The sequence below is a fragment of the Phacochoerus africanus genome, chromosome 1 (assembly GCF_016906955.1).
Source record: "Phacochoerus africanus isolate WHEZ1 chromosome 1, ROS_Pafr_v1, whole genome shotgun sequence".
In the NCBI taxonomy this organism is placed as follows: Eukaryota; Metazoa; Chordata; class Mammalia; order Artiodactyla; family Suidae; genus Phacochoerus; species Phacochoerus africanus.
In genome coordinates, this window is record NC_062544.1 from 184,629,796 (window position 1) to 184,637,322 (window position 7,527).

Sequence of the window (7,527 nt, forward strand, 5' to 3'; positions counted from 1 at the left end):
TCGGAAGGGCGTATAAAATATCTGACACGGAATAAACATTAATTACGTCTTTTTTGGGGGGAGGGCATACCTATGGCATGTGGGAGTCCCCGGGCCAGAGACTGAATTTCAGCCACAGCAGTAATCAAAGCCACAGTAGTGACAATGCCAAGTCCTTAACCACTAGGCCATCAGGGAACCCCTAATTATGTCTTCTTTGTTTGTAGTGTCTGACTTTTAGAAAGAATAATTCATGAGACTTTAGAAACAGTGTACATCCTAAACAATAAGCCCTATCTTTAAAAATGTTTTTCACTTAGATTTAGTGACAAATATTTGATGAACAAAACCTGTGTATATTTAATATGTTCAACACGATGTTTTGGTATTAGGTACACACTGTAAAAGAATCACCTCATTCAGGCTAAATAACATATCTATAACCGTAATTGCCGTGTGTGTGTGTGTGTGTGTGTGCACGTGTGTGGTGAAAAGATTAATTTAAGCTCTGTCCTCTGTAAATTTCAAGTATACAATACAGTATTTTTAACCATTGTCACAAAACACAGAATGCTTCATGAATTTTCATGTCAACATTGAGCAGGCATCATTCTAATCTCTGTATTCATCCAATTTTAGTGTTTGTGCTACCAAAGTGAGAATTAAAAAAAAATCTTATTTTAAAAAGCACTTAATTTTCATATTTTTCAGGATATAAGATTAACATTCAGAAGTCAGTTGCATTTCTGTATACCAGAAATGAAATATTAGAAAAGGAATACAAAAATACGATACCTTTTAAAATTGCACCTCCCAAAATCAAATACCTTGGAATACACCTGACCAAGGAGGTAAAGGACCTATATGCCGAGAACTATAAAACTTTAATCAAAGAAATCAAAGAAGATGTAAAGAAATGGAAAGATATTCCATGTTCCTGGATTGGGAAAAGCAATATTGTAAAAATGGCCATACTACCCAAAGCAATCTACAGATTCAATGCCATCCCTATCAAATTACCCAGGACATTTTTCACAGAACTAGAACAAACACTCCAAACATTTACATGGAACCACAAAAGACCCAGAATCGCCAAAGCAATCCTGAGAAACACAAACCAAGCAGGAGGCATCACTCTCCCAGACTTCAAGAAATACTACAAAGCCACAGTCATCAAAACAGTGTGGTACTGGGATCAAAACAGACAGACAGACCAATGGAACAGAATAGAGAACCCGGAAATAAACCCTGACACCTATGGTCAATTAATCTTTGACAAGGGAGGCAAGAACACAAAATGGGAAAAAGAAAGTCTACTCAGCAAGCATTGCTGGGAAACTTGGACAGCTGCATGCAAAGCAATGAAACGAGAACACACCCTCACACCATGCACAAAAATAAACTCCAAATGGCTGAAAGACTTAAATATACGACAGGACACCATCAAACTCCTAGAAGAAAACATAGGCAAAACACTCTCGGACATCAACATCATGAATATTTTCTCAGGTCAGTCTCCCAAAGCAATCGAAATCAGAGCAAAAATAAACCCATGGGACCTCATCAAACTGAAAAGCTTTTGCACAGCAAAGGAAACCCAAAAGAAAACAAAAAGACAACTTTCAGAATGGGAGAAAACAGTTTCAAATGATGCAACTGACAAGGGCTTAATCTCTAGAATATATAAACAACTTATACAACCCAACAGCAAAAAAGCCAATCAATCCATGGAAAAATGGGCAAAAGACCTGAATAGACTGTTCTCCAAAGAAGATATACAGATGGCCAGCAAACACATGAAAAAATGCTCAACATCGCTGATTATAAGAGAAACGCAAATCAAAACTACCATGAGATACCACCTCACACCAGTCAGAATGGCCATCATTAATAAATCCACAAATAACAAGTGCTGGAGGGGGTGTGGAGAAAAGGGAACCCTCCTGCACCGCTGGTGGGAATGTAAACTGGTACAGCCACTATGGAGAACAGTCTGGAGATACCTTAGAAATCTATCCATAGAACTTCCATATGACCCCGCAATCCCACTCTTGGGCATCTATCCGGACAAAACTCCACTTAAAAGAGACACGTGCACCCGCATGTTCATTGCAGCACTATTCACGATAGCCAGGACATGGAAACAACCCAAATGTCCATCGACAGAGGATTGGATTTGGAAGAAGTGGTATATATACACAATGGAATACTACTCAGCCATAAAAAAGAATGACATAATGCCATTTGCAGCAACATGGATGGAACTAGAGACTCTGATCCTGAGTGAAATGAGCCAGAAAGACAAGGACAAATACCATATGATATCACTTATAAGTGGAATCTAATATCCAGCACAAATGAACATCTCCTCAGAAAAGAAAATCATGGCCTCGGAGAAGGGACTTGTGGCTGCCTGATGGGAGGGGGAGGGAATGGGAGGGATCGGGAGCTTGGGCTCATCAGACACAACTTAGAATAGATTTACAAGGAGATCCTGCTGAATAGCATTGAGAACTTTGTCTAGATACTCATGTTGCAACAGAAGAAAGGGTGGGGGAAAAAATGTAATTGTAATGTATACATGTAAGGATAACCTGACCCCCTTGCTCTACAGTGGGAAAATTAAAAAAATTATGAAAAAAAAAAAGAAAATGCTTGTGCCCATGACGAACAAATGAAAATCCTAATAGTTCAAACCTCCCACTTATCCAACTTTACCATGAGCTCTGGGAAGACTAATATATGATATTAGCATTTAGCCCACTTTTAATTCAATTTATCTATCATCTATAGCTAGCTAATCTCCTCTGATCATTCTCAGAAGATAAATAAAGAATTTTAATTGTCTATGTCATCATAAGTCTGGGGTACTTTTCTCTTTCCATGTCTCCAATATCTGTTTTGGCAGCACCCTATGTTAGACCCACTTCATTATTTAGATGGAAAATATGCAAGTTAATTATTTTTCCATTCCCATTTCCTTCCTTTATCGTTTTTGTGATGGGCAAAGTAAAACTCTACTCTGCTCCTGGTCTTTTACTCACCTTCTGTGGAAAGCAGGGCCAGTGCTTGAGCCAGAATAGTCAGTTACCTTTGTTGTCACCTCCCAGCATATATAAGAGAGGGCTGGGTGGGGTCCACCAGAGCCGCTCTTCTATAAAAGGTGGTATTTTAATAAATTATCTTCATTAATATCTCAGGGATCTCCTTTTGGTATTCATTGTTTGCTGGCCAAGAATTATTCTACTTTTCTCCTACCTTAGATCCAGGCAATAATTTCTGAGCTCTGATTTCACTTTCCCTCTGCAGTTACCATTTTACTATCATTTAGGTACACCTCAAAAACTTTAAGGTATTTGTCATTTCACAACTATAGTGACTCATTTTAAATACTTCTTGTGATTTTGATTGATGTTGATTCACATACTCACCCTATCACACCGATCTAATCTCTATCCTTCCATTTCCGGAGCAACTTTTACTAGCTACATACTTTTTTATTTCTCTGCATAAGGATTATGATATAGCCTTCAGAATCTCTGTAAATATTCAAAGCTACAAATAACAAAGAACTCATTTAAGACTGAGACCTAGTAATATAATTTGATTAGAAGAAGTAATATTAACTTACCAGAGGAAGCCATATTTCTAAAGATGTCTCAGATCTCAGAATTGACAAGATATCAGTGTGAGTTTGGAGTATGGTGGAAGGATTGAGACTCTACATTGAATGAGCTCTATTTAATTTGTTTTAAAATGAGTCGATAAGATTTTGTACACATAATTTAATTCAATATTGAATCTTTCACCATCATTTATTACTGAATATTAAAAGAATATTTTTTGCATTAAATCCATACTATCTCTAGCAGTCTTCTTCATATTTCTTTTTCTCTATTAATGCAGAGAAGTAACCAATATGGTTATCTAATGTAGGAAATTTATAGAAAATACTTTTGTTTCTATTGTAGCTTGTATCATTTTTAAAAGAAGGGCTCATTGACTCAGATTATGCCCCATTGATCCTATCTATTTGGCAGATATTTTTGAGGTGGCTATGCCAGTTCCACTCAATAAATTCAGCTCTAGAACTAAAGTTAGGAATAAGGCATACTACCTTGTCAATACTACTTGACAAATGTTTATGGAGAACTTTGCATATATAAAGTATAATAATTAATAAAACTATGTCCTATACAGAGTTGCAGAGTGAAATAGATATAAACCTTGATAGAGTGAAAATAGTTCAAAAACAGATCAGAATTTAAGATAGAAATGTGTCCACAATTTAGATGCAGAGCAAGAAGAGAAACTATCAAAAGATACAGAGAAAAATCAATTGAAAATTAAGATTACCACAAGAATCATAAGATGGCAGCCTCAGAATCGAATGCAATAGAAATACTGGCCAGAATAAACCCAGAGAGAGAGGTTTGGGATTGATGCATCAATCTTTTTTAAGAAACATTTTAGTGAGGGCTGTTGGCAGAGGCCATATTAAGTGATGGACTGGGTTGTATAATAGTACAGAGTACAGCCAGTTCTTTCAAAGCAGTAGACAAAAAAGGCAGGAAAGAGGATATCATAGTGAAGGATAGAATTTCTTGAATTCTTAGAAGCCAAGTGGAAGGGGCACTAGAGGAAAAGAGAGAAACTAAAGATACAAAGTAAAAAGGGAAATTCTGGGAAGGTTGACAGAGATGAGGGAAGTTATTAAAGTAGTTGATATAAATGTTTCTCTGAAAGTGGAGAGTAAAATTATTTAAAATAAGAAATTTGAATTGAAAGTAGAAATTTGAAAGAATTCTCATTGGATATTTTTTTATCATGCTATTGATGTAAGAAATCAATGCGATAGGATAAAATTGAGGACTTTTTGACTTCTTTGACTTCTTCACCAAACAAATTGTATTTGACAGTTTATATAAATTAGGTACAATGTTGATCATTGGAGATTTGTTGAAAAATGAAACATGCTTGGTTTCTCCTTTATCACAGAAACCAAATTAAAAGGCAGGAAAACTGATAAATATTATAGTAAACAAGATAATGTGCATTGAAAAAAATATGCTGTGAGCTGAGATAGAGAAAAGAGTTGAGAGAGAGGATTAAGCTCTTAAATCAAGTGAACAGAGAATTTCTTCTACAGCAGTTGAAATTTAAAATAAGACTTGAGGGATTAGATGAAACTACTCAAGTAAAAAATGGGAGGAAAGTCATTCCAGATCCGGATCCCTAAGATAAGAAAACTTTTTCTATAGCTTTGTGAATGAAAAATGTTGCCTGCCACCTCAGTAAAGAAAGGATATTGCAACCATAAAGCAACTACAGCCACCCCCAACCATGCCCCCTGAGGGAACTCAGGAAAGGAAAGAGCAGGATACTGGCCCTAGGTGACTAGAGTGTATATCAAAGGAAGGATTTAAATAAGCCCAAAGTCTGGCATCTTCTTCTACATAGAAAAGTGCTAAATTCATTCTCTTGAGATATCTGGTTTTCTTTAATTAACAGTAAACTTTTGATATTCTGACTACCTGGTCTCCGCTACAAAACTCCTACATATTCTGGCTCCTCCCTTACCTCTTGGGAGCAGTGCCTCAGAGATATCTGAGAGGCTGCCTCCTGGGCTTGAAGTCCCCAGAAAGACTGTTGAATAAAATATAATTTTCAATATTTAGGTAGTTCATTGGTTTTCAGTCAACAACTTGTGGAAAGAACTGAAATATAGTTGACCCTGGAACAACATCAGTTTAAACTCCACAGGTCCATTTACATACTGATTTTTTTCAATAAATACCACAGCCCTACACAACCCTTGATTGATTGAGTCTGCAGCTTGTGAAACCATACATATGGAGGGCAGAATATAAAGTTTTTGCAATGTAGGATTTTGGATTGTGCAGAGAGCAGGCAACTTAACTCCCACATTGTTAAAGAGTTAGTTGTAGTTTTAGTTGACTAGAAGTAAGCGAGCTAGTGAGAACATAAGATATGAGCATTGGTTAATAAGCAGGCATCTGATCATGAAGAACTTTGCATACCAGGTAAAAGAATTTGATTTCGTTCTAGGTACATTGGAAGCCATTGTAATATTTTAAGCAAGGACGAAATATGATTTCTACATTCTAAGAAGATCACTTAGAATATTTTATGGAAAATGATCTGAAAAAAGCATTAGAGGAAACAGAAGAAGCAGTTAAGAAAAAATGAGGGTTGCTGGCAGTAGATAGGAAAAAACTATATTTGAGATTATTTTAGAGTTAGAAATGATAGTTCTTGTGAAGATGATTGATAGGGGTGAGGGAAAGGAAAGCAACAGTTCTAACCTTTAGATTTTGGATTTAACTATCTGGATGATTGCAACATTTAAAGTCATGGGGAAGATTAGAGGTTAGGGAACTTGTTTTCTGGGGATAGATTTTTGGAGTAAAATAAAGGTAGTAAAGAAAAATATAATCTTTCAAATTGAGCAGAGTGGAAGAAGATAATGATATTGGGAATCGAGAAGGCCAAACTATGTTCAAGTGGAAAAAAGAAAAAAAACAAAACAAAACAAAACTTGTCCTAGAGACCCAGCAGCTATATTGATGTGACTTCTCTAGCAATGCACAGTGGATAAAGAGAAGGGGCAGAGAGAAAAGGCTGAGAACTGCCTTACTGACAAGGGGCAAAATGTCAGAAGCAAGGAGTCTTACACTGGGTAAGACAGACAGATTAATGCAAGAGAGGGTGCTGTTTCAAAGAGAATGATTTCAGAAGCTCTTTGTGGGAAACAGAACAATTACAGTATTATGACAAAGCTCATGTTTAAATGAAATGGAAATTTGGAAATTTGAATACATGAAAAGTCTACCCTCTTCCTAAATGTTTTATGTTTTTTTGGCTGTAACGAGGGCATGGGGAAATTCCTGGGCCAGACGTGGAACCATCAGCACAGCAGTGACCAAAGCCACAGCAGTGTCAATGCCATATCCTTAACCCACTGAGCCACCAGGGAACCCCCTAAATATTTTCAAATGGTCAGATTTTTGCATGACCTTTCATTAAAACTTCATTTACTTGACTTTAGGGATTTGTATCATTAAAATGCAAAACATTTTAGCTTATAACACACTGAGATGTCATATATATATAAAAAACTGAGCATTGGAGTTGAAAGAGATAGCTGTCCTTTAAACAATGTAGGGGTTAAGGTGCCTCCTTTCTGCATAGTCAAAAATGCTACATTGAAAAAAGTTTATAGTCTGCCCCCTGTAACCACTGTTCTTAAGGTATAGAGGAACTCCAGAAGAACAACTGTTGGCAAAATGTCTGCAAATATTTATTAAATATCAAATCTTTATTTTGAATCTAGAATTATTCCTGAGACATAATTGTAGGTTCTGACAATAATAATAACAACATAAATAAAAGTTCCATTTGTTGAATACTCATTATGCATAATCATCTTATTTAATCCTTTTACAAATAAAATCACAATTTTCATAACCCTATATGGTATGCATTTTTATTACATATATTTACAGATTAAGTAATTGAAGATTATTT

General features: G+C 36.0%; 1 non-coding gene across 1 annotated transcript; it reads right to left on the reverse strand.

The window, feature by feature from the left end:
• Positions 1 to 538: 538 nt before the first annotated feature.
• LOC125114280 (U6 spliceosomal RNA) lies at positions 539 to 642 on the reverse strand. The gene has a single exon (XR_007131748.1). It is a non-coding gene; the product is annotated as a U6 spliceosomal RNA (small nuclear RNA).
• Between the last annotated feature and the right edge of the window lie 6,885 nt (positions 643 to 7,527).